At 41.6% G+C, this 26,385-nt stretch overlaps 1 long non-coding RNA gene across 1 annotated transcript in view; it reads left to right on the top strand.

The window, feature by feature from the left end:
- The first annotated feature begins 19,961 nt into the window (after positions 1-19,961).
- LOC115098566 overlaps positions 19,962-26,385 on the top strand; it is a 28,723-nt gene continuing 22,299 nt past the window's right edge. The window contains exon 1 of the long non-coding RNA XR_003858555.1: positions 19,962-20,018. This is a non-coding gene — a long non-coding RNA (uncharacterized LOC115098566). The remainder of the gene's footprint in view (positions 20,019-26,385) is intronic.

Raw genomic sequence — 26,385 nt, 5'->3', positions numbered from 1 at the left:
ATGAACAGTGCGCCATGAGGAAGGGATAAACAAAGTAGGGCTCCAGTCTGGACAAGTGATCAAGTGATGGCTAAAAGGGGAAATGGTAAAAGTCTATAAGATTTTGAGGTGGGTGGAACAGCCATTTACCCTTTCAAATAGGTCTTCAGGACACTCCATGCAGCTAATAGGTAGTACATTGAGCAGGATTCAGAGAAAGCATTTTTTCACTCCCTGCACACAAGTGTGGAACTTATTGCCAGAGGAAGTGATGAAAGCAGTTAGCGCAGCTGGGTTTAAAAAGGGTAGGGACAAGGTCCTGGAGGAAAAGTCCATAAACTACTATTAGTCAGTCAGACTTTGGAAGGCCACTGCTTATCCCTGGTTATAAGCAAGAAGGAGTGGATGTATCCTTTGCGATCCTGCCAGCTATTTGTGACCTGAGTTGGCTACTGTCAGACAGAATGCTGGACTTGATGGACCTCTGGAATGACCTAATATGGTATTTTATTTTTTTTTATCAGTTTTGTAAACTGCTTCCCCAATTACATGGTAATCCCAAAGGAGTCAATAACAATATAGTGTATGAAAGGAATACAAAGTTAAAAAAAATATATATATATATATACACCCAGGAAAAGACAGTAAACATCACATTGCACCCCTATGCCAAATACCAACCCCCTACTTCAACTCCAAAAAGTCCGTTCTGAACCTTAGTCCTCCCCCCCCAATTCTTATGTTCTTATGTTCATTTACAAGGTCAAGCATTTTTCAGGGACGTGCTAGGGCACAAGTATTTACAATCAAGTAATAAAATCATGAAGCACAGCACAATTCATGCACTGCTTAGAAGGGAGCCGAGTCTGATACATGGGTTGTGAACAGCCCAGGCCTGCCTTCAGAACAAACAGACTGGAAGCCTAACAACTGCCCTAAGGTGAAAGGCAACGCTTAACATTTGAAACAGATATTTCCAAATTTGAGAACAATTTAAAAAATAACAGAACTGCATTCTACTGTTCTTTCAGCATCAATTGATCTGGAGTCTGAGGAAGACTAGTCAGGTCTTCTTTTTTAGCATGTGTGTGTGTGTGTGGGTTTTTTTGGTTTTTTTTTTTAACAAATCGCTTATGTACTGCTTTTTTTGTGGTTCTGTCTGTGCACATATTACCTCCCGAACCATTCAACCTACAGAAAACACAATTTCAGGATAGATATATCTATGCACAAGCTAGAGACTGCAATAACGTTTTCCCATTACATTTATGGATCTAGGCCAAAATTGAAAATATAAGTGGAAAAACAGCGCTCATAGGAATTGCTCTGCAGGTTTTGTTTTACTTGTTCTATTCTAGTAAATCCTCTTGAATTGTAGGGAAAGATTTCTCCTCCCTTTGCCATTCATTTTCATTCCATTACAGTGTGATGCACCTTCATTCACACATGCAAACGAAGGTGTTGGCATTCCTTTGGTAAGGCAGCACCATTAGCCTTGACATACAAAGACCACGCTATTTTCAGCACCAAAGGCAACAACACTGCTTTGTAAACATGATGACCGTGGGAACACCAGTGCTAAGCCTTTCTAGCACTGGTGGAGAAGCTGGTCCTGGAGGACCACAGACTGGTGGAGTTTTTCAGGATAGTCCTAATGAATGTGCATGAGAGACATTTGCATTCACATTGTCCCAGCTCTATGCAAATTTCTTTCATGCATATTCATTAGGGACATTCTGAAAAACCCAACCCTTTGCTGCTTCCCAGGACCAGATTTTCCCCATCCTTGCTTTAGTGATGTCCTATGTATTATTTAGTGCTTTACTTGTATTATGCATCTGTAAAACAAACATTATTTTCAGAAAATTCTTTTATCATCTCATTGGGGCTGTTTGTGAATTACAGAAATTCATTCTGGCTTGTTTGTTAATTCATTTTCAGGAAGACCAAGTAAACCGGAAACAAAATATTAAAATCTAAATATTCTGTGGTTAAAAAAAAATCAGCATTAAACAGCCTTATTCACCTCCATATTTTTTTTCCCATAGATACAGAATGGGAGAAAGCCTTGGTAAAAAAAAAAAAAAAAAAAGGTCCTCAGTGATTATTAAACATGCTTTAGGCTTCGGGGAATGGAGACATCATCTTGTGGGACGTGGCCCAGATCAATGAACTGAAATATAATGGTGGACAGGAAAAAATCTTTCCAATGTGGGAGAGGTCATTGGTTCTGTTTCTAATGGGAGGTGTGCAGGTCACTGGAGGTGAGGGGAAAAAGTCCAGATGTTTGGAATAGTTTCTTTTGTGGTGAATCGGAGAATGGTGGCAGCAGGTGTGTTTTGGAGAAGCTCTGATCCTGCTTTCAGTACAATATTCCTGCATAGAACCAAACCTGCAGAACATAGGGGGAGGTCAAGCTTGCCTCCAGCAGCTGCCTATACATAAACACTTTCAAAACTGCTCCCTCTGCTTTCTTTCCTTCCCAGCACAAAGATTAGTGTGAGGCAGGCAACCTTGAGTCTATTCCTCAAAACACTGCACAAATGTTCATCAGATTCAATTCTAGCTGCTTATTCAGGGGCCGTTGTAATAAAGTAAGTGTTAAAACTGTATGCTGTTTGCTGTTTCTAAATCACAGGCTACATTATTTTTTTAAACTCCCGATGCAATAAGCTAATGATATGCTAATGCATCAGAAGTTTAAAAAGTGCACAAACTGGAAATTATGCACAAAGAAAAAGTTTAACAAACAGAAAAACATGACCTAGGAAAAGAAATCATATTTTCTGTTCAGAAAACATGGTTTATGACCACAGTTTATGTTTTCTTCTTTAAAATATGCACATAATAATAGTTTATATGCAGGAAGCATACTTTTCTTCTGCACAAATCAGGTTTTCTGTGCATAAAATCAAAACTACAGATCCCAGGCACAAAACTCCAACTTCTGTCCATAGACTAATACTAGCATTGGAAACTTTACTCCACCTCTGCCCAGAAGTAACATTTCCAGGGCTAAGAAATTCTAAATTAAGCCAGCGCAGCTCTCTGCATTGGGACGGTTATAGTTAATGCCATCATTTACATGGGACCTCAATGCAAAGGTGCTAAGCAATGCACACACTATGTTCACATTTTTTCAAGCCGATATAGTATGGTGCGCTCAGCTGAGCGCACTGTTTAGCATGCAATTGGCCGTCATTTTCAATGCACATCTATTACCCCTTATACTGTAAGGGGTAATACCACATCAAAAACGCATGGCCAAATGCATGTTGATGAGTCTATTAGTTAGTCACCCGGGATACTGAAAGTAAAATGTGCAGCCATTCTGCATATTTTACTCTCAGAAATTAACATCTGCCCTTGAGCAACCCGGAAAAGTGTACAGAAAACAAAAAATACTGCTTTTCTGTACACCTTCCGACTTAATATCCTAGCAATATTAAATTGGAGGAACCAAAAATGAAAAAGTATAAAAAATGTTTTTAAAAATCTGCCCGCCGGTCAGCAGTTAGAAAAATGGATGCTCAATTTTACCGATGTGGCTGTCAGTGGGTTCGAAAACTGATGCCGGTAAAATAGAGGGACGGTTGTCGGGACCCACTGCAAGCCACCTCTTCATTAATAAGGAGGTGCTAGGGATGCGCTATTGTCCCTAGTGCCTCCTTATTAGTGTGACCCCTCATTTACATACAGAATCGCGTGCCCAGGAGAGGTGGCTGGGTGCATGTCGGGAAATCAGGCGCTCAACACTGAGTGCCGGCTCTCCCGCAATTTTTACTGTATCGGCCTGTTTGTGTGCAGAACTCCTTGCTGCATTGGGAGTGCAGTCTGCGCACAAAATATGTGCGTATAAATGCAGGTAAAACTGTTCCCTCTGCTGAGCACACTTTATTACATCAGATCACCTATGGGTTGCTGACCCTCATTTAGGTTTCAAATACAATGGGTTCTCTGAACATTCCTGCTTCTGAATATGAAAAAATAAAGCTTTTACAAATTCTGCAAAAGTGAAATCAGTTTTCTCTTATATGCAAATTTACAGGAAATAAAACCTCCCTTTCATTGCCTACAGTCTGAATTAACAATTGAGATCATCATATGTCCTTTCTGGTCAGGCAGCATCATGTTATCATGCATCACACTCCTCCAGTACAAAAGGAGAATAACATGATGTATCAATCCGTGGCACGGAAGCTTTAAGAACGCCTGATGACATCACAATGTAATTTGCACTCTTGGCATTTCAAGTGAGGCAAAATATGCATTGTTTGATCCTAGAATATTGAATAAGTAAATTAGCGTATTCCTGAGTGTGTGTTATTGACCCTCAATCTCTTGCTCCACAGTGCACCCTGAATCTGCCTAAAAATCCTTCAGAATACACATTATCTATTATTACTTACAAGTTGCACATGTCCACTGACTATCTAAACATTGCTTTTTAAATTCTTGAATATACATATAAAGAGTCATTTGCACAAGCATTTATATGCGTAAAACATGGTTTTATGGACATAAATGAGCTTTCTCAAAATTTACCTCAGAGTTGTATGCATGAAAATATGCATGGAAGTGATTTCACACTTACTTTTATGTGTACTGCAAGGAGTCATTTCCAAGGGCCATGTTTGGGTGGGGAAATCATTTATATGCATACTTTTTCTTTTCAAAAGTATCACCTGGATATTTACACCTGCTCTCCAACAGATGTAATTATACATGCTGATGCCATGCTAAGTTATGTGCTCTCCTACTAATTTTCAGTGGATTTATGTGCATAAGTGCACTTTGAAAATTACGTCTAAAATCCAAAGTACACATGGCATGGACTTCAGCCCTAGGTGGGCTGCTATGAAATCACCCTCATAGAATTTAGGCACTGTTTGCACTTCAACGTTTGGAAACCCACAAAATTGGTGAAAAAAAATCAAGAATGAATAATATACACAGATTAGAAAACATTTGCATGAAACTAGCTGTGATCTGTGCTGAACTTGTTGGATTCACAGACCAAAAAAAGTCAAACATTCAAAGCGCAATAAAGATTTCTTGTAAAGCAACACCAATGGCAATCAAAACAACAATAAAGATTAGTAAGGGACCTTCATAACAGCCGCTCTGGTGGAAATACTTTCACCTTTCTGACAGGTCATGTGCAATCCGTCCACTCCCTTACAATTTTTGTATATTGTTTGTTATGCAAATAAAAGAGCAACACTTCCCTTAATATGCGTTGCTTAAGTTCAACATCATTAAAGAGCCCATATCCATTTTAGTAGAAACCCGAAATAACATTATGTTTTCAGGCACAGTAACTCTGCGTCAGGGGTTCACCAAAGTTATATTTTCAGAATGTCAAAGTACTAGAGTTAAGGCAATATGTAAGGCACCAATTTCCACCAGAGTGGGTGTTATGAAGATCCCTTCCTAATCTTTATTGTTGTTTTGATTGCCACTGGCGTTGCTTACAAGAAATCTGTATTGTGCTTTGAATGCTTGTCTCTTTTTGGTTATCCTTATGCATTCTGCAATCTGACTCCTTTATTTCGTGGCATTCACAGACCATACAGTACGTTGTGTTAAAAAATAGAATCCATAAAATGACTGTAATTTAAATTCTAAAAATCAGCAAACTAAATAAATAAAAATAAATATATATGAAATTTAGCCATAACTACTGCTTGCACTTAAAAGTTAACAGATACTGGTAGGTTTAGATGCACTAAGAGTTGCTCCTGTTTTGTGTTTATGTTTTGTATTGTGGCTCATGATGTTCAAAGGTAGACCATGTAATGTTAAAAAGTATTTGCCGATTCATGGATAACAATGTTTTCATTATTATTTCAATCATTTTGCATATTGTTTAATGTATCAATTATATCACAGAGCAACTCTGCTGTACTGGCAGTGAGAGTAAAGCTGGTTTTATGTGTCTTTAATCCAAGTTTCCACAATTTTCCAGTTTCAGGCACTGGATTAATAGAAGGCTTACACATGCCAAAATGATTACACAAATGGAAACCATTTTCCTTAGACGATCAGAGTTAGTTGCTGAAAGGCATCCAGTTCTCTCTATTTTATTTCTAAGGACCTATCCAATCTTCTCTGGATGAACTGTTGTTTCATACTATCTCTTCTACCTTTAGAAAACCACAGATCACAGAAAAATGAGCCTGCTCTGCAGCTGGGACAAAACATTTAATTTCCTCCCACAGGGTGGAAATCAGGCATCAGAGTGTCTCATGTTTTTAATGAGGCCTTTTCTTACTTTCAAAATTCACTTTCTGTGCTAATTTGTAAAAGGCTTGGGAGATTAGCATAATATCACCACTGCCCTCTATCTGCAGCAAACAGTATTTGCCAATTATATTTCTGGGTTGTCTGCAACTTTGTCTAAATTCATATATCCCTAGCCATCTAAATTCGCATGTCCCTAGCCATCATATATCTACACATATTTCTATCCATCTGTGTCTACATACACACGTTCTGTGTATGTGTGTCTCTGAGTGATGTAAAAGCATTTTCTCTCTCTTTCTTTTACACACGTATCCACTTATCTGATTACAACTATGACTGAAATGTTGCAAATGGTGGTTCAAAGAATGCAGAAACACACTGTCAGATCAAGGTGTGGCTCTGGCTGGAGCCAAAGTATTGAAAGGCTATGGGTTTATTCAGCACAGAAATATAACTGGCATGGAGACAATCTGGCTATGGGGGTCATTTTCCAATGAAAAGTCCCTTTTCATGTGTGATCGCTAAATTGGGGCGGAGTCCGCTCCGGAAGGGGAGGAGTCGGGGCGGACTCCTCGACGACTTCGCTGACGGTGAAAAGGTAAGGGCCCTGTCACTAGCGTGCCCAATAGCACCACCTTTTATGATGGCGCTATTGGGTGCAAAAGCCGGCAGCGATGGCACCGCGGAGGTGCCATCGCTGCCGGCTTTCGCAGGCCCGCTCCCCGCTTCGCCCCCCGTTATCACCGGATTTTCTAAGTTCTGTGACCTTAGAAAATCCAGGCCTATATCCCCTACCCTAGATAGGGATTGATTTGCCTAGAACATTTTTTGTTAAGAAATGGTGAACAGTAAAAGATATTCAGGTTTGTTTGGGTTTTATTTTATATCAACAATCCTAAAATTAGATATGTGGGCAAAAACAAATAATTTTGGACACAGCTTGAAAAATTAAACTTGTGTCACAAGGGAGGAAGGCCTACTCAATCAACATCCTCAACACCTTCTACATCTTTGCCTCTTGAGACTGATTCACCCAAACATGTGACATTTTCACCAATCCCTGAGTTATCTGACTGAAATATATTTATTCCTGCCTCAGAGAACTGTCACAATCATTTCCAGGGGCATTCTTTACTCTGTCTAAAAGTCTGTTTTAATTTTTTTTTCATATTCTTCCCCCATATTAAAAGTCTTTGTTTAATTTTAGGCCCGCTCAAGTTATCTTTATAGGACTAGTTCAACTTTTCCCCTTTTATTGAGTGATACTCACTTCTTATCAAATACATTTCTTCTGCTCTACTAGGTGTTAGGGATGTGCAGATCAAAAAAACTCAATTTGGTTCGTTCATTTGTTTTGTTGGGACCCAAATTCATTTCATTATTTTCAAAACGAAAAAAACATTTTGTTCATTCGTTTTCCATTAAAACATATGGGAGAATTATTACAGTCGATAATGGGCTCTAGAATAGTGAATTTTATATCAATTGTAAAGAAAATTGTGAGAAGAAATCATCAAAAGGAGGAAAGAGCTGCACGGTACTTTAAAAAATGGCAAAGTGGAATCAAAAAGTGGTGTAAAGTAGCCTAAGGCTCTGCAAAGGGTTACAAGGCTTATGGGATTGGCAGGAGATCTCAAATGCAATGTAAGTGAAGCCAAGAAGCAGTAAGAGGAGGAAGAACACCTCAAGGTTTAGAAAGAGGATGGCAGCCCAGCAATAGTGTCATGAACAGATGATGGCAGCACAAGAGGCAAAGTGGCACCAAACGTTAGACATGTGCATTCATTTATAACGAATTAGGCAATTTCAATGAAATGAAGTTCGGGGGGAACTGAACCACGAAACGGATTTTCCCCAAGCTTCAGGGAAAATTCGTTTTTTGGGTTAGTGCGGGGGAAGGGGCACATTTATTTAAAAAAAAAACCACCCCAACCCTTCAATTTTACTTTCTTACAATCCCCCCCCCCCCCCCCCACCATCCCGATCCCTCCCCAAGACTTACTAAAAGTCCCTGGTGGTCCAGCAGGGTCCCGTGAGCGATCTCTTCCTCCATGCTGTCGGGCCTGCTATGACTCAAAATGGTGCCGATAGCCTTGCACTTATGATGTCACAGAGGCTACCGGTACCATTGGTCAGCCCATGTCACATGGTAGGAGCATTTAGTAAGTCTTCAGGAGGGATCGGGATGGTGGGGGGGTTAAAAGAAAGTAAATGTGAAGGGTTGGTGTGGGGTTTTTTCTGATTCGTGGTTTGTTTTTTTTAATTCGTTTTTCCGGTTTCCGGTTCGGGTTCCAGTTTCGTTTTTGGTGAAAAACGATCCATGGGAAAACGAGTTTTTCCACGAAGCGCCCAAACTGAAACCCGACCCGAGCCAGAAAAACGAAGCTCATCTCTACCAAACGTGGCATCAGGAGCCTAAGTAACATGAAGGGAGAATGAATCAGAAAATGTGGCAGAAAAAATCCCAAGGTAGAGGTAAAGGGACCAAGAATCAGAAAGAGTTGTACCAAGATAAAGAATTCAAAAGCATGGGAGAGGTGCACAGCAGCACCCCAGAATGGTAAGAGCGTGAACCGCGAGGAAGTAGTGTTCACACTCGCGAGACAATAATGAAACATAACCCCCCCCCCCATTTTTTGTTTTCCCCTACCCTCCATTTGAATCTCTAAATTACCCAGCTCCCCACTGCTGTTTTTTCACCTTCTACCTACAATGTGTTATAGTTTTAAAGTTATTGTATTGATAGTATCATGACCCCTCCAGCATAAGTATCCTCCTTAAGATATCTTCATGAATGTAGTTCCCTAAGTAACTCCTATCCTCCCTACTCGCACATACATATATATCTCTTGTATTTTATTGTATAGTTTCTATTTATTACAATTATATCTCCTGTTTATTTGTTTCCACATTGTTCTACTGTTCTTTGTAAGGGGCTTTGCCCATAAGTTATTAGTTGTATGTAAACCGATACGATGTGCAAACGGCTATCGGTATATAAGAAACCTCAAATAAATAAATAAAATAAATAAATAACTGAAGAACGTTTTGGCATAAGTTAATACAGCCAGACAGGTTCCTGAAGCAGCACAGGACGCGAAACGTGCACGTCGAACTGCACTCTGGACTGCATCTAAAACTCCTTGCAAGGGTAGTACCCTCCATGGATATCTTTGAAAGGGAAGTATCTCTGCAAAAATTTGCTGTGCACCTCTCCCATGCTTTTGAATTCTTTATCTTGGTACCACTCTTTCTGATTCTTGGTCCCTTTACCTCTACCTTGGGATTTTTTCTGCCACATTATATGATTCATTCTCCCTTCATGTTACCTTAGGCTCCTGATGCCACGTTTGGTAGAGATGAGCTTCGTTTTTCTGGCTCGGGTCGGGTTTCGGTTCGGGCGCTTCGTGGAAAAACAGTACTGATTTATGAATCAGTACTGTTTAAAGTTTCTTGAAAAAATCTAATAATCTAACGTATTTAGATAGTACTATTACTGAGTTCGTTGGTTTTCAAATAACGATTGAGTTTATTGAATATTAAGAGCTGGAGTATGCCAGGAAGATACAGGCAGAAAGAAGTTAAGAATATAAAGGTATAAAATCTGCACAGGACAGCAAGACTAAGCAGCACAAGGATCTGAAGGTGTAAGATAAGGCAGAGCAGCATGAGAGATACCAGTCATTCCATTGGAGCATGCAAACAACCATAGAGAGGGCAGATGACTCTTCCTGTCAAAGTACGGTTGCACCAGGATGATCAGCCAGTCCAGTAGGATAAGTTTGTGTCAGGAGTAAGCCATGCATGTCATAGCTAGCTAGTAATGTGCAGTACAGAGTGTTGTGTCCGTCGGTCTCAGATGGCTTCGACCTCTGTGCCTGACCTTTCTTCCTTCTCTCTCTTCAAGCCTTGGGAAAATGGCTGCTGCCACGTCTTCATGCCACTCTCTCCGGTGTCGCCATGGATTTCCTGAGGTCCTCCTAGGGTGTGCACGCGCACGCCACCCATGTCTTTATCCACGTCATGGCGGGAACCTCAGGGGTGTCCCCTCCGAGTGATGCCACACCATCCAGGTATTTAGCCTGCCCTTCGTTTGCTAACAAACGGGCCGATACAGTATGGAGTGGTAGGAAGAGCTGCGTTAGTGCTGGGCGCACCCGCGTTTGCCGCATGCACAGTCCGGCTCACCTACCGCTCGATACTGTATTATTTATTTATTTATTTATTTATTTATTGTTTTTGTTATACCGAGTTTCATGACAGGCATCACATCAACCCGGTTTACAATTAACAAAGTGTGAAAAGCATAACGTAGCGTATTAAACAATATTCTCAATAAGAACCTTGAACTTTTAAATACAGGGAATCAGAAAAAGGATGTGAGAAAGTTACAATAAAACAGGGAAAAATTAACTTGGAACTGGAAGAGGGGAGATAAAGAACAGAGCAATATTTACATTTCAGCCAATTAATGTAATAGAGTAGCGAGATGAGTAAATAAGACTATGCGAATAAATGTGGCGGTACATCACTATGAGACGGAACATGCGTAACCAGAAGGCTAAATATGACACAGAATATGAATATATGAATAAATATGACACAGTATTTAGATCCAATTGTGCTGTTGCGTGAAGGTATTAAAATCGAATGCAAATTCAAGCCGCGTCCAACACACGTCCAACGCGCGTCCATGAAGCGCAATCCATTTTACTGTATAGACGCTTTATACAGCGCCTATACAGTATCCTGGGTGCGCTGGTACCTGTCATTTCAAATGTCATTTCAAATGAGATTTGAAATGACAGGCACCAGGAAGTGGATCCCAACTTTAACCAAAGAAAACCTAAAAACCTAAAATCCCCTCCTCCCGAAGCGACTCGACATGTAAAATATTTAAAACCTAAAATCCCTTCCTCCCGAAGCGACTTGACATGTAAAATATGTGAATAAGTGTAACCAACTTACTTTTTGTTTCTTTTTCAGCCTTGTCAGTTTGTCTCACCTTCAGCTTCAGCGCTGTGAGTCTGCATCCCTGACTTCTCTACTTTCTTGACAGCCTACCATCTATCTGAGCATGGGACTGGTCTCCTCTGCTGAGGACCCCTGGACTACTTCTACTGGGCTACCTCACTGCTGCTGCCCCTGGGAAGTACCACCAAGCTGTATAATAAACACAAATTCTCTGTGTCTGCATGTATAGAGTCTAGCCTAGTACTGCGGTTCCTCATGGGGCTCCTCCCCGTGGGAGTGGCCATCTCCGCAGTACCCAAGAATCCACTCCAACACCTCAAAACCATAATACAGAGGAACTGCTAATAGGCCATGAAATCAGTTATGGGTCATGAAGCAGTGCTACAAGTGTGCAAAAGAATGGATAGCCACGGCAAGAGCAAGAAATGGCAAGAAGGTGAATACCATAGATGATAAATGGTCTTAAAACCCTGAGGAATGTTTCAGTAAGTTTGTATTGCAGTTTATGGCTAGGGCCTCATTGTTAATGTTTGGAAAATGGCATGTCGTAGCTGTAAGTGACAGGCCTTAGTGGTTAGGATTAGAAAATGGCATGTTGCAGGTGTGACAGGCCTCATTCTTAATGGTTGGAACATGGCATGGCATATCTGTAATGGACAGGCATCAGAGTTAATGTTTGGAACAAGGCATGCTGTAGCTGTAAATGACAGGCCTCATTGGCAATGGTTGGAACATGCATGCCTTAGCTGCCGAAAGTGACAGACCTCATTGGTAATGGTTGGAACATGACATTTCGTAGCTGTAAGTCACAGGCCTCATTCTTAATGTTTGGAACATGGCATGCCATATCTGTAATGGACAGGCCTCAGTATTAATGTTTGGAACATGGCATGCTATAGCTGTAAATGAAAGGCCTCATTGGCAATGGTTGAAACATGACTTGCTGTAGTTGTAGGTAACAGGCTTCAATGGTGAGGGTTGGAGGGGAGAGGGAGACCAACCAAAATATGGGAGCAGATGAGTATTGACGGTTCCTCTCGTATCTTTTGAAACCCTTGTGCTATGAAAAGCGGTGATTGAATGCTGACCATTGATTAGTCTGCTTGACATTTTAAAAAAAAGGCAAAATTTCAAAAAAGTTTCAAAAACGATGTTATAATTAAAGCAAGGTGGCCCCATACCTATTTAGGAGTCTGTATGATTTGACAGACCCTCAGAGTGAGGGGCCTACATATACTTGGCTAGATTGATTTACATGAATTATTGACCAGTGATACGATTGTTTCGTGTTTGAGGGTTGGAGTAAGCCAGGCTGTTATAAAATACGATATCCACGCGCATATGTGCGTCCAGTTTTATAATCAGCCTGTTCATTTGCAGGCAGGTGTCTGTCGCACACGCAAAGGGGGAGGAATTTTTTAAAAAATATGTGTGGTGATGCAGGTAGACATTTCCCAGTTTCCTCCCAGTCTGCTCTAATTAAGGAGCGGACTGGGAGGGAACTTCCTTAACCCTAACCCTGTTCTTCCTCCCTCTTCCCCTCTTCCCCTCTCCTCCCCAATCCCTAACTTAACCCTACCTAGTCCCTAATTTTTTATTTTAATAATTACTGCTCCTCTGGAGCAGAAGTATCTTCCATGCACCAGCCAGCATCCGGCATGTGTTTCCCCGGGACAGCGTCTAAAGGCAGAGCCTGGCCACGTGCGTAACTTCCAATTTTTATGTGTGCGGGCCTTTTATAATTGGCCTGTTAAAGGTCGATTTTAAGACCTGTGGGTGCACATAGATACAGCTATTTTATAACATGTGTGTGTGCACTGGCACGTGCATGTTATAAAACATGATATCTGCATGCATATGCGCGCCAGATTTTAACATCGCACATGCATGTGCAGGCGGGTGGCTCTTCTGCCCGCGGGGGGTGGGGGTGGGGGATTTTGTAAATTACACACAGCGACGCGATCAGCCTTTTTCCCAGTTCCTGCTCAGTCCACTCCAATTAAGGAACGGACTGGGAGGGAACTTCCCTACACCCCTACCTAACCTTCCTCCCCTTTCCCCTTTCTCCTCTCCAACCCAGCCCCTAACCCCTGTCTATCTTCCCCAAATTGTTTTGTTTCAATACTTGCTCCTCCTCTGGAGCAGAAGTATCTTCCAAGCGCTGGCCAGCTGCTTCCCGGGATAGGTCCTAATGGCCACTGTACTGGCCAGCCTCCACCCCGCCCCGCCCAGCCCCACCAGGACCACGCTTCCGGCCCGCCCCTTTTGAAATGCCCAGCACTTCTGCACGTACTGGGGGTTACGCGCATGCCTGGGCCTGTTCTAAAATGAGTGCAGTGCACACAAGGCCCGGCCATGTGCATAATCCCCAGATTTTACGCATGCGTGGGTTTTAAAATCAGGCCATCAATTTTTTGTGGCTTGACATGCCTGTCTTTCCTGCTGATGTTTGGGATTTGAAAAAATCACTCTTTATCTTAGTTGGGGGACTCACTGTTTGTCTAGCAAAATTCCTTACCAACAACTGCAGGCTTCCCATGTCCTTTGCCTGACATGATAGATTTTTTTTTCTCCTGCAGTGCTGGACAAAAGGTGTTGTCAATTAGTCTTTATTTCTGAAAATTTGGTGGTTAGTCACACTGATGACATGTGTGACAAACTACTACAGGGATCCTTCTGTGTAAGGTTGAACAACGTACAGAGAGAATACACTACAGTAGAACAACAATTTTAATATTTTGCTCTGCTAGTGACTACAGTGCATTCTGAAGCACACAACACACTCAGAAAAAGCAAAGAATGATATAGTCCTATACTATGTGTGTAAGCTCACTACTGGTAAAAACAGAAGTAAAAATGAGTGCACTAGTAATTTAAATGCAGTAGCAAAATAAAATAGTCCACAAAGTGGCTGGCTGTACCTGTGGTGGTAACTGGCACAGACATACTGCACTATTTGTGGATGCACTGACGTACCTAACAGACACAAATCCAGACAAACAGAGTTAAAGCAGCCTCTCTGACAGGCCGGTACAGTAAAGACGTGTAAAAAAAAGTGCTGCAGTCTCTATCGCCCGCTCATTTGATGCACGCACATTTTGGTTCACGTTCCGCTCGATTCAGTATTCAAATTGTACGCAAATCCAAGCAGTGGCAAAGGCGTGCCAAACGCACGCCTAAAGCATGGTTGGAGTTCGCTATCAATTTTACTGTATAGGATATTATCAAACGCCTATACAGTATCCAGGACACACTGCACAAATTGTTGCTCTTCCATACATGTCATTCCATACCTGTCATTTCAATTGAACAGGAGTTGTCATTCGAAAATGTTACGAATTCCAAGCTTTTCATCTATCTGTAAAATTATCCCATTGTTCCCCCTTTGTGACGTCGTCACCGCGTCATAATCCTACCTTGGACGTGTATATCAGTCGCATCTCCGAGTGAAAAAGTCCCTTTGTATTTGGTTTTGGCCTAGGACAGACCGGGTACAACTGTTCCGTTGTACCAGGTCCGTTGATCGGAAGATCGGCAACACTTTCAGCAGGTAGGTATACCAATGCACACTTCTTTCTTTCCAACAGATACCGCATGGACCCCGGGAGTCATGGATGCTGAGGCCACGCTAACTACTTTCAAACGTTCAACCAACCTTTCCGGGCGCTCAAGGCAGCTAGCTTTCAACCTCCTTGGCCTCTTGAGCATCCAGAAAGGTTGGTAGACATACAGCTACCAACCTTTCCAGGCGCTCAAGGCTGCTCCGCCACAGGCCATGGACGTTGGAAGGTAACATTGCCGGCGAACATGGACATTCCCGCCTTTTTCTGCCCACCATCCATGGCGTGGACATGCATGATCGCAGGCCCAGCTAGCTTCCAACCTCCTTGGCCTCTTGAGTGTCTGGAAATGTTGGTAGCTATACTGACATGTCCGTACAGCTACCAACCTTTCCGGGTGCTCAAGGCAGCGTACCTTCCAACCTCCTTGGCCTCTTGAGTGTCCGGAAAGGTTGGTAGACATACAGCTGCCAACCTTTCTGGGCGCTCAAGGCTGCTCCGTCACAGGCCATGGACGTTGGAAGGTAACATTGCCGGCAAACATGGACGTTCCCGCCTTTTTCTGCCCACCGTCCATGGCGTGGACATCCATGGTGGCAGGCCCAGCTAGCTTCCAACCTTCTTGGCACCTTGAGCATCTGCAAATGTTGGTAGTAGGGATGTGAATCATTTTTTGACGATTTAAAACAATCGTCAGATATATTTTAAATCGTCAAAAATTGTTAAGAGTCGCGATACAATAGAAATTCCCCCGATTTATCATGAAAAATCGTAAATCGGGGGAGGGCGGGGAAAACAGGCACACCAAAAAAACCCATAAACCCACCCCGACCCTATAAAACAAATCCCTTACCTTCCCCCCCCCCAAAGCTTTTTACGAGTACCTGGTGGTCCAGTGGGGGCGCGGGGACCGATCTCCTGCTCTCGGTCCATCAGCGCCATTTTGGCTGCCACTCAAAAATGGCGCCGATGGCCCGATAAAAAAAAAACCCACCCGACCCTTTAAAAACGACCCCTTAGCTTCCCCCACCCTCCTGATCCCCCCAAAACATTTTAAAATTACCTGGTGGTCTAGTGGTGGTCCCGGGAGCGATCTCCCATTCTCAGGCCGTCGGCTGCCACTCATAAAGATGGCGCCGATGGCCCTTTGCCCTTACCATATGACAGGGTATCCGTGCCATTGGCCGGCCCCTGTCACATGGTAGGAGCACTGGCTGGCCGGCGCCATCTTTAAAGATGGCCGTCGCCATCGTAAAGATGGCCGCTGCCGTATTTAAAGATGGCCGCCGCCGTCGTAAAGATGGCCGCCGCCATCTTTAAAGGTGGTGCCGGCCATCCAGTGCTCCTACCATGCGAAACCTGCTTCACAGCACACCCTATGCTTAAAACGCACAAGCTGTTAATTGCAGTTAACGGTCAGACGCTCCATTACTCCAGAGGAACTTGCTTCACAGCACACCCGACGCCATGGCATTTCGGCGGCCCTCCTGCCGCCTGCATCAGGGGATTATTTCTCAGCTTATGGGATACCACCGGCTCGTTGGTGCAATCTTGCACCAGCGAGCCGGTGGTATCCGGCTCGCTGTGCTGTGAAGCAAGTTCCTCTGAGTAATGGAGAAAAGAAAGCACTCATTTTGACCTCTAATTACACACTTACAGGGTATCTAAGTGTAAAAGAATACCTTGCACTCTTAAAGAAAGGAAATCTCGCCTTCTAACCTGTGTCGTCCTAGCAAAATCAGGAAAAATACATATAGTTTGACCATAGAATAATGAGGAAATATTTTTAAAATATCTCCTCATTGTATCATTCAGCTCACTCTCCATTATATAAGAAACTAGCAAAGTAGACCTCACAATAACCACATCGGAAGAGTCCTCAAGAAATTGTGTGAGGTTTTCAATGCCTTCTGCTTGAACTCCTCGAGGAGTTTCTCTGCTAGGGTTAGAAAGGAAATAGGCTTTGTTTATCGCTGGAGTTTTCTCTAGCTCAAAACCCAAATTCTGATGAAAATAATTTTTCAACATCGTGTGTATTCCTTCACCAAGTATCCTGGGAAAATTAACAAACCTTAGGTTCAAATGTCTGGTTTGATTTTCTAAATATTCCAGTCTCCGGGAACAAGATCCAAAGTCCTTTATAAGTTTATAAATATTTGCCTGGGTTTGTGCCAGAGTCTGTTGAGTTACTGATAGTTGTATTCTCGGTTCTTGAAACTGAGTTTCAAAAACGACATTTTGAGCACTCACTTTAGTGTTTAATTTTCCTAATTCTCCCTGGCATGCCCTCGTTGAGCTTCCGAAGCTCACTATCAAATCCCACAACGCCTCTAATATTATCATAGCCGGTTTGGATGGGGGTTGGAAAAACTCACCACCCGCTCCAGCTTGTGGCTCCTTCGACGAATCCAGCATTTCAGCCAAGGATCTTCTTGCCAACTCCTCTGCTTCATTGCCAGGAACAGAAAAAATTGGCGAGGAAATAGCCTGAAAAGGCAAAAAAAGTCGCTGGTAATCCAGGAGGAGAATGGCTGCTTGGCTGTACTCCTCCACTCTGACCCCCAGTCGCTCCGGTGATGACATCATCGAGGGCTGCAAGCTCCAAGGGAGGAACGCTGGTAATCGGGGCCAACGGGAGACGCTGATCTGGGAGTCTCAGCGTGGTTTCCCCTGGCGACTGCGGCGCTCCCTCACCGCCAGCCGCAACGGGGAGAGTTACCCCTTGTGTTGCTGTCCCAACAGCAAATGCAGAAATTAATCGCTGGTCCGCAGGCAAGGAGCCGCCTGGGGGGGAAGACTCGGACCCGTCCTTTCCTCTTAGAGGGCATTTTTCCAGGTAATAATCAACTGAAACTCGGAGTAGCGTTGCACTGCTGCTGCTCACGCAGCCATCTTGGCCTCCAACAACTATTATTAGCAGGCCTTTGCATTGAAAGCACAACTTTTTGAAGAATTGGAGTATGACATCATCAATATAGTAACTAGCAAGTATTCATGTGGAGGTGACAAGGATACATGTGGACTCTGAATATATGTTTGCTGGATTTATGATATTCTCCTTTGGTGAAAAATTGTTAGGATATCCATTTTAATCTTGTATTTTAAAAAAATTGTTGTGCTTTTTGGGGGTAGGCATTGGTATGTATTTTATGGGGTAGGTATGAATGGGGTAAAGATGTGACTGGGGTATGTTGGTGTGAATGAAAAATTCAGAATTAAGGGATGTTTTGAATGATTTCATTTGTGGAGAGAGCAATGTGCATGTGCATTGCTATTTGGAACCTTTACAGGATAATATTTGTCTAATAAATAAAAGTTTGTACTTTCTTTAAAAAGGTGATCGATTATTCTGATATAAGGTAATTAGTGAGCTGGGAAGAGACACGTGGGTGGCCTGTACACTGTGCATCTACATTTAATTTACAACATCCATTGGGAGGTTTTTTCATATTGTTGATTGTCAGTTTTGTTTGTTACATGACTTACACGCTGTCCGTAGTAGAAGTAAAGTTACGCGGTAAGGGAACCCGGAGCGCGCTTGTGTACGTAACTGCTTACGCGCTTTCATGGTGCAGCCCCAACTCGCCCATGCCCCACCCAAATCATACCCTCACCCCGCCCCTTTTTCAGAAAACCTTTTTATGCACGTACCGGAAGACACGTGTATGGCCGCGGGTCTTTTAAAATCCGTGTGGCATGCATGGGTCCGAGTCACACGCGTATCTCCCAGTTTTGGCATGCTTTGAAAATTGGCAGTTTTGAAAATTGACCAGTTTGTTCTTGAGAGCATTGTCATTCCTGTAGTAGATTCTGTTAGTATTTTATAATGCCTTCATCAGGGCTTTGTTTTTGCTTTATACCTGAGACTTCTGGGTTTTGGTTCAAACTGAAAAAAATCCAATGAGAGAAAAAAATGGAGCCCCAGGTTAAACTAAAAAATAGACCACGCTCTTCATGTTTTCTACTGTGTTGCTATCCCAACATTGACCTCTGCCTAACTGCCACTGCCCCAACACTGCTCAGTCTGACTACTTATGCCTTAATACATCACCCCTGCTGGCTCCAGGTGTTGCCATTGTTTGAAACATAACTATTTTGAGGGGAATCTTTCTATCTTAAGCTTTTGATCTATTTTGTATTTCATAGATGTGCTTTCCTGTGCAGGAGTGAGTATGTAATATCAACACAAAACATGGCTTTTCACGAAGGCATTCAAATAATACATGTCACCAAAATTCACTCATTTTGCTCACCCTTCAATCTTCTTTGCCAACAAAACACTCTCCCTGCCCCACAATGCCTCTACCCTCACCACCCCTCCTCTCCCGCGTCCCTGCCCCTAACAGATCCCTCAGTTCTAACTTTACGATCCCTCATAAGATACCTCCTTCTCTTAGTTGCTACCATCTTGGATTTTCAACTTCATGCCTTGACTTACATATCTTCAATAATGTACGCTCTGTAAATAGTTTTATAATCATATATGCTACTTCCTCCCCAATGCATCTATTGTAAATAGTTCCTTGCAATCTATACAACTCCTCCTTTCCCTCCCCCATGCAACCCTTTCAACTCTTCATTCCCCTCCCTATATGCAATATACAACCCTCATCCCCTCTATACATTCCGTCTATCTTCATCCCCCCTCTACCCCTTTCTTTCTCCCCCCCCCCACTCCATCCCCCAATCATTTCTCTCAATACCATCTCAGTTATCCAACAACCTCTATTTAAGTCTCTCTATTTAAGCCTCGTTCATTGTATAGTTTATTTAATTTATTTAATTTTATTTTATTCACTGTTTTCCTATAAGTTCTATGTAAAGCCTCTGTTTTGCTGATTTTGAAGTTCTAAGGTAAACCGAACTGATGTTATCCTACGAAGTCGGTATATAAAAACCACAAATAAATAATAATAATAAGCATTTATTTTAAATTCAGCATGATATGAATGTTAAATATGAGCCTAGAATGTGCAATATGGTAATATATGCATATGAACAGGATTTGTACAAGGAATAGCCGATTCTTCTTATGCTCTTTTAAAACTTCTATTTTCTATTGATTTCTATGAAATTACGCTATTAAAACTGGATGTAAAACATAAAGTAAAATATGTTTTGGGTTCTAGGTTTTATGTCCTTCCTCCACACTGACATCAGGCTGTGACAATGTTCAGTCGGGCTCCTCCATCCCCTATTTCCAGATGTGTAAAAGATCATTGAGAGAAAATGCCTACTGAAAAAGAAATAATGAGACATGTAAGTTGAAAGTGAAATGAGACTGATCATGTCCTACATGTCTCCATGTGGGGTCTAGTCTTCCATGCAATGTTAAGGGAATAAGCAATAGTTTCAAGATACATTCTCTCTTCAAGCTGTGTTTTTTAATGTGGACCGCAATCCAGACAATTTTTTTTTTTTTGCCAAAAGATTTTCTAAACCCCAAAATTGGGTGATCCTTTCCATTTAACTGCTTAATCCCGTCACCCAAAAATGATGATCTTTGATTTACATTTCACTGGCACAAAAATAAAGCTGTGACATGTGCAGATGGCAATTCCAGAACCCTGTAGAAACCCTGTATACTGAATAGCAATGCATTTGAAACATTCTAGGAGATTCAGAACCATAGGTCCAGTCATCTCTTGTGCTTATATGGGGCAAAGAAAAGAAAAGAACAGAAAAAAAGTCCAGGTGCTCAATATTGTGTCTTGTCCAGTTCTGGGTGCTGCTAATGTTTTATTCAACCTGATTCCTGATGCTCTTGTGAGTGTTTAAGCAATGAAGAAACTGCTTCCAGTCTCAGGGTCTGATTATCACACCAAGCACACTGAAAGATGCAGTGTGGTGGTCACAGTTTTTTTCATAAGCAACTAAAACTGGAAAATAGATCATTCCTTCATTCAGCAGAATCCAGCTATTGTTCAATCGGAAATTCTATTTTTTTGTTTCTAAAATGCTAAAGAAAAATATATTTGTTACTTCTAGCATGTGCAAAACATGCTGAGACAGTTAATAAGTTTGTCATCAGTAAAGTATAATGCCAACCTTTAAAACGAGATAGTGGACATTTGTTTACAATAGGGTTTGATTCACTCATTTCATACCCCATCACGTTAGAAGTCTGACGCCGTAGCCCTTAATTCTCTTGTTTAGCTCTACTTTACGTCAATCTGCACCCATGCTTATTAAGTCGGTTGTAATTCCTACTTTGTTGATTATTATTTTATTTATTTGTTATTTGTAATAATTTTAAATTCTAAGTCGTCCTCAGCTCTATCTATAAGTTCTCAGCGTTATCAATATGTTCTCACGATGTTAGACCAGTTATTTGTACCCTTTTGGTCGATATAATGTTCGATGTAATTTCCAACTTTGGTTCTATGTAAACCGACGTGATATGTACCAGTACATGAACATCGGTATATAAAAGCTCTTAAATAAATAAATACAAAACATCATTTCACATTGTCCATAGCTATAATTTGGATCATCAGCTGCAGATTGGCAGCACAATGGCCTTATTCTGTCCGAAAATGATTTAACACAATCCAGAAGTGCAGTGGCAGGTCAAAACCAGGTGGGTGAACAGTTGGATCCGTGATAATCAAATGAATGGTGACATCCTTTTCTGACAATTCAGAATGGCCGAAATGCCTTCACGTCGTCCACTGGCATGCATGACCAAATTGGACATACTTAAAGCAAGTAAGCTGGTGGGTGGTCAAGAAAGTTTAAATATTGAGGCAAACTGTTATTTTGGCAAATGGATGAACATGGAGGATTTTACAGTATTGAAATATAATAGGGATGTGCAGGGGAAAAATGATTTTGTTTCTTTTTTTTCATTTAGGTTTTTATTTAATTAGGTTTAATGGTTATTTAATTTCATTTCATTTGCTGAACTAACAAAAACATAAAGTTTAAAAAACAAAGCTCCCAAAAGAAAATATAAGAAATGGTGCCTTTCTTCTGGAGGTCTCCAATCCAGAAAGGAGCAGGAGTGATCCCCCAATCGCTCCTGCCCCACCAGCTCTTGGTTCCAAAATGGCTGTTAGGCCAGGGCCATTTTGTTCTATAGCACCGTGGTGGGGCAAGCACGACAGGGATCGACTCTGCCCCTTTCTATACTGGAGAACCCACAGAAGGAGTAAGCAAGGTCCCGGGGGGGAGGGGCTTGGGAGAACTGATGCATTGAGGAAGGTGGGGTGGGGTGAGGTGAGGTGTAAATTTCACTTTTCAGTTTTTTTTATTGACTTTCTCGAGCAAGTTAACAAAAAAAAAAAAAAAGAATTTCAGGGGAGCTTTAGTTTTGTTTTTAAATGAAACACAAGTGTTTACTCGTGTTTTCAATTAATTTAAAAACAAATGCACATCCCTAAAATATAGATACATGGTACACAGCATGAATTCACATGGTCTAACCCAATAATTTCATTTTAGGTTTTTAGATTTTGTTTGAGCTGTATTGGTGTACACCGTTTCGAGCAATCTTTTGACCTGGAAAATATAAAACTGTTTTGTAAATTAAAAAAATAAGCTATGTCATTGCTAGTATGTAAAAGCATGCCCCATGCTCTAGGATCCCCCACTCTATTTCTCTCAGCTGTACAAAATTCATTTTACTAGATTGACAGATGTGTGTATTCAATTCTCCATCCGTGCTGGAAACTCGGCTATCACTGTGGCAGACTGCTCTTTAAATTTCTGTTGGATCTTTATTGAATCTGACACAGGAGCAGCTGAGGAAATCATCACGTTCTCACTTATCCTTTCACCTTAAAGATCATTTGTTGAAAACAGTTTATTTTCCAAAACAAACTGTACCACATGGCAGCTAAAGCATATAACCTAAATTACACAGAATCAGCAGAGAAACCACAGGAACATATATTAGATAAAGAGATCTTCATATAATTTGAGCATACTACAGGAGCATTGAACTAGTACTAACCAAAATGTTTGCTGATACTGTTTCCTTAATAACGCTCATAATATCTTTAATCATCGGTCTCAACTATAACTGTCCAATCTGTTTTTTTCTTTTTGAGAAAAAGAATTTTTTCTTATGTATTTAAAAATCCAAAATTCTACTTATTTTCAACTATGAGATTACCTCCAAATGTGAGAGAGACTGCATCCAGCTTCCTGCAGTGAAAACATTCAAGCTCTTGTATCCAGCCTGTCCAAAATCGACCACGTTCTGACATTCGGTATAAAAAACTGTTAAATAATAAATAATAATCTTCCTCGGGGGCTTCCAAATGCTGAGATTTCTTTCACATACAATATGGTTTATCATGCTACATGCTCACAAATTTCAGACTGCAAATCAACTGAACCTTCAAGCACACCTAACAGCATCAACAGATCCCCATGCTCAAAATTTGCTGAGCTCGGTCTCCATAAGAACATAAGAACATGCCATACTGGGTCAGACCAAGGGTCTATCAAGCCCAGCATCCTGTTTCCAACAGTGGCCAATCCAGGCCATAAGAAACCTGGCAAGTACCCCAAAACTAAGTCTATTTCATGTTACATTGCTAGTAATAGCAGTGGCTATTTTCTAAGTCAACTTAATTAATAGCAGGTAACGGACTTCTCCTCCAAGAACTTATCCAATCCTTTTTTAAACACAGCTATACTAACTGAACTAACCAAGTCCTTTGGCAACAAATTCCAGAGTTTAATTGTGCGTTGAGTGAAGAAGAACTTTCTCCGATTAGTTTTAAATGTGCCACATGCTAACTTCATGGAGTACCCCCTAGTCTTTCTATTATCTGAAAGACTAAATAACAGATTCACATCTACCCATTCTAGACCTCTCATGATTTTAAACACCTCTATCATATCCCACCTCAACTGTCTCTTCTCCAAGCTGAAAAGTCCTAACCTCTTTAGTCCTTCCTCATAGGGGAGCTGCTCCATTCCCCTTATCATTTTGGTCGCCCTTCTCTGTACCTTCTCCATTGCAATTATATCTTTTTTGAGATGCGGCGACCAGAATTGTACACAGTATTCAAGGTGGGGGTCTCACCATGGAGCGATACAGAGGCATTATGACATTTTCCGTTTTATTCACCATTCCCTTTCTAATAATTCCCATCTTTAAGCCTGGATAATTACTTTGGCAAGTGGAAGGAATGGGTGAGAATTTACCAGCACATAAGAGGAAAGAAGCAGTGGAATTTGCAAAGCAATAGAAAAAAAAAAGCTTTATAAAGAATCAGACCAACCAACAAGATACTTGGCCAAATCACAAATATAATGGGAAATGCAGATAGTTGCTTCAGAAGCCACACATGGATCAAATCTGACTCAGGAATGGCTAAGGAGAGGTGTGCTTAAACCTAAAGCTGAGAGCTTGATAATTGCAGCACAGAATAGTGAATTATCAACAAGAAGGTTCACAGTCAACATGGAAAAAATGGCAAAACAGATAAATGTAGATTCTGTAAAACAGAACTAGAAACAGTTACATGCCTTGTTGCTAGATGTCAAGTGCTGACATAGTTTTCAGTAGATTAAAACTATGTAAAAAGTATGTAAAAACTATAACATCACTATATGAGAAAAGTACTGGGATCACAAGCCTGAGAGACCTGTAGAGAATGAAGAAGTTGTGATCAGCTGGGACACTCCTATTCCAACTAATGTAAAGCTCAATGTAAAAAATTCAGATATTGTGGTAAAGAAAAAAAGCACAAGAGCAGCATTGCTGATGGAAGTGCCAATATCAAGTGACTATTCTATGGATCATATGGAGAAGATCCTCATGTACCAAGAGATGCAATCAGAGACTAAAAAAATGTGACAGAAAGAATCAGAAATTGTCCCAACTGTATTGGGCACCAATGGCTTGATTAAAAGAACTTCCAAGCGCATTTAGACATACTGCCTGTATGTATTACACCATATGAACATCAGAAGAACGCTCTCTTTGGCACAATGCAAGTATTAAAAAGGGCATTAACAGTACATTTGAGAGACCATGTTCATATTCAATATACCCTGGCTTACCAGTGAGGTTTATTCTTGCCAAGGTAAATGCAAAGTTAATCCTTTTGGAGACATTAACCTGAATGTTCTTCTGATATACAAAACAAAACTAGTTCAATGAACTGCAGCTATGTATATGTCATTTTCAAATGTTTTGCAGTTCTTAGGATGATCTGCTTCTATATAAGACTGGCAACCTACTCTGGGTATAAGCATAAACAATCTAAGCAAGTATTCAGATTATGATGCATGATCATTTTTTGCAAGATATATGACAAGACTTTCATGTCATTATGGATCATCCTCTCTACACCCAACGGAGAACACAAGGCAAGATCTTTTCTGTCATCATTGCAATATTATTTATGTACAGTGGTGGTTCTGGGATTGGCTTCCAGCATCATTACATCAGGAATAGATGAAGTATTGGATTCTCGATACTTGAGGAGCAATTATCTCATTGTAAGCAGGTACAACAAGGCAGATGATGCTGACCGCTGCTCCGGTATCCGCTGCAGGATCTGTAGCATGATAGTGTTGAGAGTGCCAATTGCTGCTGTGATGCTTGTGGATGGCTGGGTGGATGCTGCTGTCTGTAGCTCCATGAGACGGTTATGCCGTGTGAGGGCTCTGCGTATGCCGTGAAGTTCCATTTTCAATTGCTCCGCCTGTGTGCCTGTCATTGGATGCTGAGAAGGGACGAAAGGTGGTGCTGGTGTTGGTGGTTCTGGTGGTAGCACTCTTGCTGGCACTGGTGCAGGGATGTGTGGTGGCATGAAAGGGGTAGTTTGGTGCATAAGCGGCTGCAATTCTGGCATGGACGGGCTGATGTCTACACATAGGGGGTCATTTTCAAAGGAGTTACGCATGTAAATGTGACATACTATCGTAGCAATTTTCAAAAGCTATTTACTCGAGTAAAGTGCACTTACTTGAGTAAATCCTATGGACAATTCAATGGCATATATTGTAGCAATTTTGAAAAGCCCACTTACTTGAGTAAAGTGTATTTACTCGAGCAAAAACCAGTTTTGCTCGAGTAAATGCTTTTGAAAATCTGGCCCATAGTGGGCTGCTTGTCTGAGGGTCCGGTGGGGAGCCCTCCCAATCTGGATCAGGGAATAGACAGCCCAGGGCACCTGAAAGATTGAGTGGGCAGCTTTCTGCTGCTGTCATGAGGCCCACTTCTTCCTCCTCCTCCTCCTCCGACCGCTGTGTCATGGCATCCATGTAAAATGGACGTGTGAGCATCGGTGTCCGCCTTGTCCCCGGGGGATCACGGCTCGTCCCTGGGCCTTCCCACCTGCCTCCTGGACCCTCCTGACTGGGACGGGAGTGTTCTGTGGAAACAGAGGGGGAAAAAAAAGAGACAACATCAGTACCCCTGCAGTTCTTTGCATGAGAGTAACATTAAATAATACTATTACATATCATGCTGCTTATAAAGTTATGTGGTTTCTCAGTACCTGAAGGGCTGTGCCCTGGAGGGAGGGGAAGGGCAGCTAATGAGAGCACATGGTGCAGAGAAAACAGAACTGAACACGTGTAACCCCCTCTTTTTTACGCGCGCAGGGGAATTAAAATTCAACCTTAATTTTTCTGTGATGGTTTTGACTTCTGAGCGCTT

The sequence above is a fragment of the Rhinatrema bivittatum genome, chromosome 9, assembly GCF_901001135.1.
Source record: "Rhinatrema bivittatum chromosome 9, aRhiBiv1.1, whole genome shotgun sequence".
NCBI lineage: Eukaryota > Metazoa > Chordata > Amphibia > Gymnophiona > Rhinatrematidae > Rhinatrema > Rhinatrema bivittatum.
The sequence above is the reverse complement of the archived record's forward strand: the minus strand, read 5'-3'. Positions and strand labels throughout refer to the sequence as shown.